Here is a 14,771-nt window from a genome sequence, read left to right on the forward strand (position 1 = left end):
ATTTTGTGTGCATGTGTAATTTTTGATGACTCCACATATAATTCAATATGTGATTATGTTTGAGGTAAGGTTTAAAACAAGTCTTATTATATGAAATAATGTTATGAGGATTCTTGTGCCTCTTGTACACTCGAAAGTGTCCCACTCTAAACCCTTCTATCCAAATGATTCCATGAGTTGGAATGTTTGAATGCCGGCTTAGAGCTTCCTATCCACAGAGTGCAAGAGAGTGTATTTCAAGTTCAAGGGCTCTCAGATGAGCCTTAGAGATACTCTTCTTGCTAGTAAACCATGCAATGGGAGGTTCCAAAGACAAGATGCAAGAATGCAAATGTCCCAAGGAGTTCCTCAAGAATGCATTGCAACTAAAGATTAAATTAGAATGAATATGAAAAGTGCAGCTATTCTAAGCATGGATGAGAGTGTGACAATACCATTATTAAGCTATGTGAGATTAAGCTGCATGTAAAAATGAAAGCTAAGCTAAGATGCTATGGTATGAGAGAATGTAGACAAGAAATAGAAGTTCTCCACAAAGCTCCAAAGAAACCTGTTAGAAAACCTGCAGCATAACAATATTCAAAATGAGAATTTATTGAGGGGGAAAGCTCTCTCCCTTTTAAAGATGTATGGATGGTAGAGATCAAGATGAAGATGGTGGATGATCAATGGTGGAATTTGAAAAGAGGAGTGATCCATGTGCACACACAAATCAACCAATAGAATATAAGTTGACTTGTCATATAAGACAAAAGTCACAAAGCCTTTTCTTTTAGTTGCAAAATAGAAAAAAGACTTTATGTGTGCACTTTAAGTGGGTTAGAAGAATGGGATCTTTTATTTAATTAAAAGGGGACATGTTCTTTTAATCAAATAATGAACTTAGGATAGCATAGTCAAACTATAGGTTATAATCAAATAAATTGATTATTAGCAATTTGGCTTAGGTAAGTGATTAAATTAATTTAGCCAAAATGTTGAAAAGGGGGCTAATAGTCTAGATGACCATTTTTAGGTGATTACATTTGCCCCTCTTTGACTAATGCGTGATCGATCTGGGAACACATTATGTCAAAGAAAATCGAAGCCAAGTAGGCGATGATAGATATAGATGTCTAATTTCGAAGAGTGAAATACAGAAATAGATAGCAAGTCCTGAATGCACAGCCTGATAGTAGTAGTATTGAACACTAGGAAGAGATGATGTCAGAATTCAAGAAGAATACTAACACTTAGAAAAGTGGATAGAGTGAGAGCAAGTGAGAAGATCAAACAAATGCTCCTAAGTAGTGATAGAGTATTTATGCCCCCTCGGGATCGAAATTGAAATGAGGTAAGGGGATGCGAAAACTGGCTAGAAATGAGAAAATTAGAATATAGCAATGTCCAAGATGATAGATAGATGATTAGAACCCAAGAATGACTATATAAAAAAATTGATAAAATACCCCAGTTTGACTAGAGTTGACCTTGAAGGATATAGCATAAAAATAAGGTCGAAATGAGTAGAAAGGTGATTTTAGACATGAAATAGTGAATTGAAGTAGATATGAAGTATGGAAATGATGAAGACATGAAGAAATGAAGATGCCCCAGTGATGATTCAGAGATTAGACCTCAAAAGGTCAGCTAATTGCTCAGAAGAAAGTAGAATTTCAAAAGACAATTTTGATCATCAAGGTGAACTCGAATTTGGATTTCGATCTCGAAAATGAATCCAGGATGTCAAAATTATTTAAGAGGTCAAAACTTTATATAATGTGATGACAAGATAGAAAAGAGATGAAGCGAAAGATTAAGAAGGTGAAAAGACATGAACAAGAAGAAAGTAAAGAAATATATGAAAGGAGTTAGCCGATATGTCCACAAAAAGATGAAGAGAGAGCTCTCCCCATATGCAAGAATGCAAGACTAAGCTAGAAAATGAACCTAAAATGCAAGCTAATATGCAAAGTGGTTTACCAGCAAGAAGCGCATAACATTTAGACTCTTAATTTCATCATTGAGCATTTATTAGGGACATCATGAGATCATACAACCATCACTAGTATAACTATGAGGATATGAATATGATCGATATTAGATAGGTATGTGGAAATCCAATCTAAGCATCAGAGACATGTAAGTCAAGATAACTACACAATTAGATTCTCTAAGTTTAATTTAGCAAGATTACACCTGTATCAAGGCATAAGCGCCAGGATAAACCCTGAGTGCGATCTTGCAAAACAGTCAAGGATGACACATTTGTAAGTCAATGTGTTGAATAGGACAAGCATGAATGCTTACAACACTATAGACAAACAAAGTATACCCACAAGCAGAAATCAAGAAGACATGCCCCATGCCCCCAGTCTTCTAGTCAATGACATCCTCGAAAGACTATTAGGGAGGGAATACATGGAAAAGAAATCATCATAGAAAGCACACAAAGTAGATAAAGATCAGCATAGCTCAGTCGTTTAAGTGTTAAAGTGCATGTGTGTAAGTCACTTGGCCATTTCTTCAAGACTTGATTCTGATAGTGAAAAATATCGCAACATCGGAGACCGTAGGTAAACTATCTATAAAGTGTTAAAAAAAACTTGATGTCAAAGTGGGAGAAGTGTTGAGAAACACTATTTTGTGAGTTGTCCAAGAAACCCTAATGCACAAGAATACCTCAATAGGCTAAGCAGTTATGCCCCCAAGACGAGGACAAGAAACAATTCCAAGCTAGGAAATGTGTAGCGAAGTGGATGATTGAGATTGATAGACATAGGTGCAAGGATTTCAAGTAGCGCCTATTTCCAGGTTTTCACCACTTGACAAATTTTTTTCAATTTTTTTTTTTTTTTTTTTTTTTGGTGATACATCAAAGTGAGGTTTCCACTAAGATGATCATTTTTTCAGGACATTTTCTGATTTTTAGGATTTTTTCAGCATCATATATGATTTTTTGGATTTTTTAGAAGGTTTTAGAGATCACTAGTTCTCAAGCAAGATCACATCATTTTCTCCCAATGTCTAGCAAGGTATAGGATATGATGGAGCAACAAGCCAGTGGATAAGCAAAGATGGATGAAAAAAAAATTATGAAGCAAGTGAAAGTGATCCTCAAGGACTGACTCCTCAAGAGTACCCAAGCTAGGGAAAGAGGTGAAATAGTCATATGAAGCATGTTTTGGATAAGCAATGGAAGTAATGAGAAAGATAGCATGTAGGATAAGTGGTGAAGCCAATGAGAGAGATATCATGAAATGTGTAGTCCAAAAGAGTAGCCATGTCAAGAGACCTATGAGAACCATGTTTCATTTATTATGATCAAGACCAAGGGGTCAACGAGATAGTATAGCAATGGGATAGAGCAATAAAAATAAAGCTCAAGATGGAGGCTATGAGTGAATGGGAGAGCACAATAGAAAATCTAGTGGATAAGACAACCAATATGCAAAGATAGCTCAACATTGTCAAGATCAAAGAGAGAAGAAGGGATAGATGGATGATGGAAGAATTACGCATGATGCCTGTTTGCCAGGTTTTCATCATGGTACTTATCTAAGGTGCCACAAGAAGTAGTTTTCACCATAGGATAAATTTATTTCTCTTTACTTTTACTACCAAGGTGCCACAAGAAGTGGTTTTCACCGAGGCACATTTTCATTTTTTTTCTTTTTTCTTTTTTTTTAATTTTTAATTTTTTTCGAATTTTTAGAAAGAGCTCAAGTTTTCTGAATTTAGATAGTGCTCCTATAGAAAAGATAAGTCATGATAAGCCAAGACCATAGAAAGGTATGCTCAAAGATGTTGATAGGGTGATGAAAGAGAAATGGTAGTAGGAAGAGTATATGGAGGATAATAGTTCATGTATAGAAAGTAAGTGTAAGCTTTAGAGGATTTCATGAGGGTAGCTGAAATATTGGACAAGACCAACATTGACACACACCTTGAAGGGTATTGGAACAATGGAAGAATCATGGATGAAGTAGCTTGAGGTTTAGATGTATGAGGTGGTAGAAGAGATTTGGAAAAAAGTGGAGTGGAAGGCTTTGGAATAATTTTAGGAAGATTTTTGGAAGAAGATGGAATGGAAGCCTTTGGAAGCTTGAATGTCAACTTTGAAGTATTTTCAATATTCAAGTCTTTTAAAAGAGACTTGGGAATCCACATAGCTTTAGATTTTCCTTGTTCTTTGGGTGCTTGAGAGTGCATTTGTATAATGATGGATTTAGGAACCCATATTTTCTTTGGTTTAGCTCTTTGAGTAGTGGACCTTTGCGGTCTCTTTTGTGCATTCTCCTTCTTAGCATTCACATGTCGATTAGATGGGACATAGTGATCTTTCTTTTTCAATGGATTCTTATGTTTATTCTCACTTCCAAAGGACTTGGGATTTGTGGATGAATAAGGATGATATGACTGGTTTAGATGTATAGATGGGTGAAAAGTCATCAAGGATGAGTGTCTTTGTTGATCTTGAGGTAATATAGGAGAGCTAGGGAATGAGCTAGGGGTGAATGTAGGAGATGGAGGAACATAAGGCCCCAATATGGATGGAAGGTTTGAATACTTTAGCTTAGATGGATAAGGACCAAGGATAGATTTAGAAGATGCAAAGGGATAGTGAAAAGGGATATCAACATCTTTAGAATGAATAACATGGTCAAAGCCATCAATAGACTCATAAGTACCTTTGATAGGAACAACATTTTTAATAGAAGCACTTGAAGCTTGAGCACAATTTTGAAGTGGATATGGAGAAGTAGAACATGAGGTGATGCTTTGATCTTGACAAGTAGCTTTGGATAGCATATGAAGAGAACTTTTCTCATAATTTTCAGTAAGCTCAAGGGAGATAGTGGAAGTGGTGTCTTCATCATACTTGGAGGGTGGACAAGATTTAGGATATGGAGGGGGAAAATCTTGAAAGAGATGAAAGGGTGCTTGATTTTGGTCTTTCTTGACATTTATAGCTTTTTCTTTTTGAGAGTCCTCTTGACATGGAGCCACTTCTAAGGACAAGGGAGAATGAAGAGTGAATGGAGTAGTGCTTGGATTAGGCATAGTAGTGCATGAAGGTTGAGGATGTTTAGGATTAGTAGCATGGAAAAGGTTTGCAACCAAGTAAAGGTTAGCTAGAGTTTCTTTTAGAGGTAGCCCTTGAGGATACACATAGTCTATGTGGAAAGCATTAGGTTCTTTATTTGATGGAGGCATGTTGGAAAGATTTGAAGTGTTGGGAGATGCACGAGTGTTGGAAGAAGTGGAGGTATCAAGGAAACCATCACTAGACATAGGTTCATTAATATGATCTTGCTCAAGAGAAGTATCCTCAACACATAAGTCACTAGAGGTTCCAAGATCAACAATCTCATCATCAATGAGATCTTGGATTTTATGTTTCAGCTCTATACAATTAGAAGTAGCATGGTCATTAGATTGATGATAGGCACAATAGGTATCCAAGAATGGATTTCCATAGGAGCTAGACTTAGGCAACATGATGAGCTTAGTTTCAAGAAGTGTTTGCAAAATGTCATCATAAGAATGTTCCAAGGGAGTAAAAGTCCTCTCAAAAATATGTCTAGGATCTTCTTCTTGTTTCTCAAGTGAATGGTATGCATCAATGTCTTCATCATTAGCTTGGTCAAAGATAGGTCCATTATGAAATTTTAGCATGGGCTCAAAGGAGGTATCACTTTTTTTCTCTCTAAGGAGGTCTTTAGATCTAGAAGATGAAGACATTTGATATCTTGAAGTAGAGCATGTCGACCTAGAAGAAGAGAATGACCTCAAAGAAGGTGACTCACATGCATGTAAAGACCTTAAGGAATATTCATGTAATGATGCAATCTTCTCCTCCAACCTTTTCTCAAGTTTAGACTTCATTTCTGTCATGCGCTTAGAGAGATGAAGGTAAGAAAGATCATTTGTCTCTTCTAGTTCTTTGTATTGCACATATAGATCTTGAAACTCTTTAGTGACATGGAGGATGTCATGATCATCTAGATTTGGTTGAGGTTTGGTAGCACAAGGTTTAGATCCCATAGTTTTAGATGCAAAGCCAAGCATAAAAGAGCCTAGAAGATAACTTGATGTTGAAACTATAGGAGGTAGAGTGTTCACTTGCCAAGATAGTAGAGAGAGATTAAAGTGACTTGTCAAAAAATATGTCCAAGAAATTTACGACATGAATGACTCAAGTCAATAGCTAGGAAAGATGCCAAAATAGCCAAATAGATAGAGCAAGCAGGGTGACAAGTGAACAACTCTCCAACCCAAGAGTGTAGTCAAGAAATCAAGGAAACCATTTCAGCAAAAGGATAACTAGCAAGCAAATATAGACCATGAAGACAAAAAGACCAAGAGCACTAAGACCAAAAATTCACTTTAAGCATGTTCAAGAACTAGAGACATATAAAAGAAAATTCAAATGATGAGACTCCTCTTAGCAAGCAACACAAGAAAATGTTTGCACTTGATGTTTTGACTTGGTTGACAAAGTTTGACAATAGTTGATAGCATAGCAAATTTGATGTTCAAAAGCAATTTCTTTCCAAGCAAGATAGTGACACATGGAGTATTCTTCAAATAATCAAGCAAGGGACAAAGCAACCTTGCATGATACAAGCATATGTGAGGTCTTACAAGAAAGCCGTATAACTATCATCATGTGTATGTTCCAAAGATTTCCATATGTCTAGCACATTCGAGAACACATCAAGCAATATCTACCTAAAGGACATGGTTCATTACTCAACAACTTGGCCCACGCTTGATGCTCCTTTGCCTCACACCAAGTGGTTGCCCACAAGAGATATTGGCTTTGTCATGGAAATGCCATAAGCATAACCAAGGGAACACAGATGGTGAGTGTAAAATCTTGGGGTGATCCGGGTAGTCCACTAGGATTGATCCTTGCACCAAGAAGTTGAGCGGTTAGAAAAGGTAGTTACTAACTTAAGGTGTTTAGATAGGGCTTCCGTTCATAGTGTTCCTCTTGCTCCCAATTACGGGACACCTCACCTTGCGATGAGTAACCGATCTCGCGATCACAAGAGTACCTTAAGCATTCTTGCCTAGTGATCTCCCTATGGTCGAAATCCCATAAGCAATCACACTAGGCGAAGATAAACACTATGTCTACCAAAGTTTTGTGTCCTTTGTAGCCTTGAGTTTATAGTGGGTTGGAAGAGCCGGGTAATCTGCTTGTCCCCACTTGGGTCGTTCCTCTCAGGTTGTCCAAGAGCAGGCCCTCTAAAGGATTCTAACTACACAAAGTGGATCAACTTTTGGAAGTCAAGATTTCTGGTTCACCACAAGGGTGAAGAGCATACTCTCCTATTCCAATTATTTTCTCCCAAACACGCCAAGAAGATTCAGTTACCCCTTGTTTTTGAAACCAAATGGCAAGTCAAGATTTCTGATTCACCACAAGGGTGAAGAGCATACTCTCCTATTACCAAAAGACTCCAATCACAAGTTTTATGTGCCTATGAAAAATGAACAATTATTCAATGCCACACATGAAAACAAAAAAGCAAGAAATTTTGGGTTTTTATGCTTTGGGCAGCCCTGCAAACAATCGTTAGTAGCCCTTGTGCATTTGAAGCTTTGGCATGCGTTCTTTTTATGCAATGTTTCAATTTTTTTCACAAGGATGGCAACTTGAAATCACAACTTGTTAGCAACAAAAGTTAGTGTGAAATAACATAAAAATCTGCAATAAAAAGTGGTGAGTTTCTTCAAAAATCTAATTTATCCTCCAACCAAGTACATGCAAAGAAAGTGCAAGTTAATCACAAATGCTTTCATTTTTTACTCTTTGGTTTTGACCTAGTCAACAAGATTGGACTTTTTTGCTATGATTTCGTATCCAAAAATGAAAATGAAAAGAAGAGACCCCTGTTAAAAATCAGAGAGCTTTCCAAAAATGCAAGAAATTTTAAAAAATCTCTTCATTTTCTCCCTAGAGATTGATTTTGTCAAAACAGGCCAAATTTATCAAATCGAATTTTTGATCCTTAATACGATCTCAAAATTCAAAACACAAAGAAAGAACCCCCATTAGAATTCAAAAATCTTTCTGAAAATGTAAGTTTTTCCAAAAAATGTGCTGATTTGCGATCAGAAACGACTTTTTATGAAAAACAAAAAAAAACTCATAACTCCCAAAAATCACGTCAAAATGCTCTACAAATCGGACTGAGACATTTTGAGCATATATCCAACTTGCAAAAAAATTTCAGAACCAAACTCCAAGCGGTTTAAAAGATATGATCAAATCTTTAAACCAACTAAGTTTTTGGCCTTCAAACCAATTTACTTATGGCTTGGCCTTAAAACCAAAGTGATAATTCTACAAAAGCATTTGATTAGACCCAATATGCTGCTGTAAAAAACCAGAAATAAGAAATGAAAGCAAATGGAGCTGAAAATTTGATTCAAGCCCCACGGTGGGCGCAAAAAATGTACACTCAAAAGTGTCCCACTCTAAACCCTTCTATCCAAATGATTCCATGAGTTGGAATGTTTGAATGCCGGCTTAGAGCTCCCTATCCACAGAGTGCAAGAGAGTGTATTTCAAGTTCAAGGGCTCTCAGATGAGCCTTAGAGATACTCTTCTTGCTAGTAAACCATGCAATGGGAGGTTCCAAAGACAAGATGCAAGAATGCAAATGTCCCAAGGAGTTCCTCAAGAATGCATTGCAACTAAAGATTAAATTAGAATGAATATGAAAAGTGCAGCTATTCTAAGCATGGATGAGAGTGTGACAATACCATTATTAAGCTATGTGAGATTAAGCTGCATGTAAAAATGAAAGCTAAGCTAAGATGCTATGGTATGAGAGAATGTAGACAAGAAATAGAAGTTCTCCACAAAGCTCCAAAGAAACCTGTTAGAAAACCTGCAGCATAACAATATTCAAAATGAGGATTGATTGAGGGGGAAAGCTCTCTCGCTTTTAAAGATGTATGGATGGTAGAGATCAAGATGAAGATGGTGGATGATCAATGGTGGAATTTGAAAAGAGGAGTGATCCATGTGCACACACAAATCAACCAATAGAATATAAGTTGACTTGTCATATAAGACAAAAGTCACAAAGCCTTTTCTTTTAGTTGCAAAATAGAAAAAGGACTTTATGTGTGCACTTTAAGTGGGTTAGAAGAATGGGATCTTTTATTTAATTAAAAGGGGACATGTTCTTTTAATCAAATAATGAACTTAGGATAGCATAGTCAAACTATAGGTTATAATCAAATAAATTGATTATTAGCAATTTGGCTTAGGTAAGTGATTAAATTAATTTAGCCAAAATGTTGAAAAGGGGGCTAATCGTCTAGATGACCATTTTTAGGTGATTACACCTCTTACTTCACCTAAAAGAACTTGTTAAAAAATCATGTTAGTGTGTTATCAAACTCAAAATAACTATAGTGAACAATCCCTAAACTATGTTAGATATATTTATCACAATATATGAAGCATGCTGTAAAAATATATAAAATTAGAAACTCATAATTTTTTTAATGATATTCTCTCACCTATGTGTACATTCTCTGGAAGTAAATCTCTTCTCATAAACAATTGATTTCCAATTGATATGTCATACATGTGATGTTTCTTAAGTAAATTTTGTTCATCTTGTTGAGTTTTTTTAAAAATTTTGGTTGTTAAAAATTAATTGTTCTAGAGCAGAAGGGATTGGCTCATATTCATATATGGGTTTAAAACACTCCAAAAGTCATATGGTTGCAAGAAATGCCTTAACTTTATTTACATGTCATATGTTCAATACTGCTAAAATAAATAGTTGTAAAATGTTAGATTATTTATCATAATTTCTTATTGTCAATTTGTTGTAGGTTAAAGATGAGTGGAAACGGGCAACTTGGCTCAACTAGCCTTAGTTGAGCATACTGTTTGTGCATATGTATACTTTTGACGACTCCATATATAATTCATTATTTGATTATGCTTGAGTTAGGGTATAAAACAAATCTTGTTACATGCAATAAAGTTATGAGGATTCTTGTGCCTTTTACTTTACCCCAAAGAACATGTGTGAAAAATCATGCTAGTGTATCATCAAAGTCAAACCAACTATAGTGAACAATCCTTGAACAATGCTAAATACATTCTTTAAATATGTTTTTAGATGAGGGAAATATAACGGAGATTTAATGATTAATTGCATTTTTGTTCAAGATGAGGTAAATCATGGTAGTAACATTTTGGATGTTATTTTGGATATTAATAATTGATCACGTCCTACTACCACTACTTAATTAGAACACAATGACAAGGATCATTCAATTGGTTGGCAAGAAGTGTATAATAAAAATTTGCCCATAAAGAATAGTCGAGGAGGCATATAATTCTTTGATAATATCGGAAGAAAGGTTTCTATGAGCATGTTATGCCATATTGATGAAGGGTACTCCCCTTATTCAACCAAACACACATAACACAATAGGGAAATAAATAAAAAGTTGCAAGAACATAACAATGGCAAGAATAAAAGCCATTTCTTTCTATTATCTTCAATGAAATAACATTACAATATCCAAAACAAGTAATATGCCAAAACTACATGGGTAATGTCATTACAATAATTTTCAGGACACATGCACATTCTACCATTATGTAACACAATATACACATATTTGATTTTGTAACACAATATGCTTACCCACAAATATACAAGTTATTTTATTAAATAGTTTATATAAAAAGGATAATTAAAGCATGTTTAAATGTATTCTCTTCTCATAATAATAGCATCCATGTTAAATTTTGTTTGGAAACTATAATTGGAGAAATTGTTATGTTGTCATTGCTATCAAACCTATTGGTAAGACAGAGAGTCAAACCTACTGAAGAGACATTTACTAACAGTCTAGAGTGCCATATCATTTGATTGATGAAGAGGATTTGAAAAGAAGAGATCATGAGATGGCCTAGTGAAAGGTTAAGTTGAGGAGTGAAGTATCATGGAAATACAATGGGTACTTGATAAGTTCGTCCTTGACAAGATAATGTGTTGTTCAATCAATATATGAAGTGAATAATATAGTTTGTTGAAGCTTAGAGTTGAAATAAGTCATAAGGATAAGCTTGATCGAATATTAGTGTTGATCGGTCAATGAAAGAGATGAAGGAGAAGATTAAGGAACTTAAGTAGCATTTGAACAAAATAGTTCAAGTCGAGTGTTAGTTATTGCTGAGAAAATGTGCAAAGAAGTGTTAGTAAGGACCCAACATAGTAATGGTTGAGCAAGTCTGTTGATGTTGAGAGAGAAAGTATTAGTGTGTTGAGCTACACAGTGATTGTCGAGTGACAACAAAAGTTACGATTTGAGAAAAAAATGTATTTGATGCCTGAGTAAGTGCACCAAGTTGTGGTGCCAAAAGAGGGGTATAAGTGGCCACTTTTTTCTTTTCTTTTTTCTCAAATCAACAATTTCTAAATTTTGATAAGAATTTGAAGATAGTTACGCTCAAAATTTTAAGATATGACAAAAATAAAAGTAGTAGTCATTTGAATTTAGTTTCTAAACTACTATTTTTTTTCAAAATGGTTTGGTTTTAGGTCCTCAAAAAAGGGGGCCCCATAAAGTGGTACTGTTTTTTCAGATTAAGCATAACATAGTGCAAAGTGTGGCCCCCTAAAATTTTAACATTTTAAAAAAAAATCTTTAATCACTAATGGTCAAAAGCTAACTAACACCATGTAGATTATCCCAGATTTTTTAGGTAATATTAGAATATGATTTTTTTTTTTAATGAATTTTGTAATTGGACACATCCCAAAAACATGAAATATATGTGTGCTCCACTTAGAAATGATTGAAAACTAATCTAAAATCAAAACTTCTTTTTTTCAAAGTGTGTAGAATGGAGTCTACTTTCTAAAAAATTAAGTTGTTGCAAAATTTGATGAACAAGCTAAAATCTACACCACAGTTAATACACATTGGTTTTTGACAAAAAATGGTCAAACATTCAAAAGAAATTATAGTTGAAAGACTTGAAATAGTTCAAATTTGAAATAAATTATATGGTTATATAGTGTTCGTACCCATACAGACCCAATATTTAAACTTTTAATGTAGAGTGATGAAGGTATGCTCTAATACCACTGATGAAGGTATGCTCTGATACTATTGACGAAGGGCCACACCACCCTTACCAAATCACAACCAAGAATGCAACAATATGAAGACAAAGAGAGATAAAATGTTTTCCAAGAAATTTTATTAAACATGAAAATCCTTAGCAATTACAATAACATTTCTATAAGATCTCTCAAAATCCAATCCAAACCCAAGCTAGTCTAGATCCACACTCTAGTAGAAACCTCCAAGATCTCAACTTGTGCTCGCAAGCCACCAAGCAACCTCCTTGTTTCTAAACCGCAGTCACTAGCTCTTCTCCAACTTTATCCAAAATCCCAGTGTAAATTGCCTCACATTCGGCGCTCTGTCTACACACTCACAACTCTATCACAATCCTACTGTAAATTACCTCACATTCGGCGCTCTGTCCACAAACTTAGGAAAACTCACTCTTCACTTCCTCCTTCTCTTTCACACCTTGAAGCCTTCACACCTTCCAACTTTCACAACCTGAAGTCTTTCCTTCCAAAGCTTTACCTTCCACAACTTCTACTTCTCGACCTTCTACTTCTCGAGCTTCTCCTTCTCGAGCTTTCACCTTCTTGAGCTTCTCCTTCTCGAGCTTGATTAGAAATGCTCATATGCCTTGCTTAAATAGGCACTTATTACCCAATGCATGATTTATCTACAACCTTCTAGAATTCCTCCTACACAATATCCACAACCTTCTACAACTTCCATAACCTTCTACAATATCCACAACTTTCTACAATATTCATAACTTTTTAGAATTCTTTCCACACACCTCGATAAATGGAATGACAACCATTTATTTTTTATTTTTTCTATTATGCCACCTATGCACCTCGAAAATAGAAATCCCCTTTTCCTTTCTTTTCTCCTTTTTCCCCTTTTTTATTTATTTTTTATTATTTCTCCTATAATTTTCATCACTTTCTCTCTCCTCCAGATTTTTTTTTTTTTTAAAAATTATTATAAATAAATTTTCTATTGCAAGATGCTTCTGCATCATAGAGTCTCAAACCTCTTTGAACAAAGATTCAAAGCAATTCTAAATGGTTCGAAATGGCTCAATTTTTCTCATGCAGGTTCAAAGGTTTATTTTAATTCATCTTGCTTCAACGATTCAAAATTAAAGTTGTAATTTTTTATTTCAAAGGAACATTTCAGATTGGGTTTGAGATGGCTCGATAAACATTCCCCAAGTTTAGGTTGGCTTAGATATCTATATTGAGGTTAATCATGGTTCTCAAAGGTTTAGTCTGATTCAAGGAATAAGTTCACTAATTCAAAAGTACAACCCCCTTTTCAGAGAATCAAATTTAGAAGTTCAGAAATACAGGCTCATTGAGTTAGTATAGAAGTTTGGAAGTTTGAAGCTGAAGTTCAGATTAGTCCAAATTAGTTCCAAATCATTTATCTGGTTTGTTGTAAATTTGCAAGATCAGATTGAATGGTTCAGTTGTTGATGAGATCCCATTTCAAAATATGGGGCTCAAATTAAAACATTCATTTTGATAAAAAAAAAATTGAAATGCCCATTCTTAAAGGATGATGAAGGGTAATAGTTGTGAATGGTCTCCTAAGTGAAAACCATAATCCTCAAATGGAAATCTCTGCTAATCGCAATGTCAAAATGAAAATAGTGTGCTAACCATCTGATAAGACTAAAATCATGAAAATTGTTTTCATAACTCAAGGGATGACAAATGGAAATATCCAAATACCAAACACTGCAATAAGAACATGTTCAAAGCCACGGTGCTGGTCTAAATGACATTGGCGGTCTCCATCTGATTACCCAAGCACGGGTTGGAATAAAATGATATGAGAAGGATCGCGGGTCTCAAATTTCTATATGATCAAAGAGTCATCTAAACCTGACCTGAGGAAAGTCGATGTTCTCATTTATTTTATCCCTACAGCAAATTTGAAGAAACTGACAGTGCATGAATTTGTTTGGCAGAATGTCGATGTCAAAGAAATAGATGCCAAATCAAGTATAGACAGGTATAACGGAGTCAGTTACAAGGTCTCACAGAGAAGGAACAAGGAGCATCGAGATTGAATGTTTGGCTTGTACTTCATATTTTTGGGTACAAGGAATCTTGTAGAGCCCGATCCTTCACTTGATTCACTACCATGCGGCTCGAGAGCTCAAGTACAATTGGTGATTCGATCTCGATTTATGCTAATGATTTCTATGGAGACTCAAAAGTTGCGGCATTCAAATTGAAGGTGAAAGTGTTTCTTTATAGAAATCACACTCCAATGCATGTCATGTGGTCTCGATTGAAGAATAATTTGTGTATGGTAAGAAGGAAAAAGAGAAGCCCCGTCCAAATTTGGAGATTGGCTATGATAGCAATGGTGGAGCAATTGGACCATGAGTAAATCAAAGGCACGGGATCAATTATTCTCTTCATGATCATCAATGCAGCAACTTTTCATAGTGGTCGCCTAAATATTTCCTAGGATGATAATCAAATTATTTGAAGGAATGTGCTAAACTATGCCACAACAAAGCGCGAACTTGGTCATGCTCTGAAACTGATCCCGCCAACATCGTGATGAAGGCCACCCACGAATTCATCAAGTTGTGTGTTGTTTGAACACAATGGTGGAACCAAATAGGGACAAGGATGATT

The sequence above is a fragment of the Cupressus sempervirens genome, chromosome 3, assembly GCF_028749045.1.
Source record: "Cupressus sempervirens isolate cs-2001-9-10 chromosome 3, ASM2874904v1, whole genome shotgun sequence".
Taxonomy (NCBI): domain Eukaryota; kingdom Viridiplantae; phylum Streptophyta; class Pinopsida; order Cupressales; family Cupressaceae; genus Cupressus; species Cupressus sempervirens.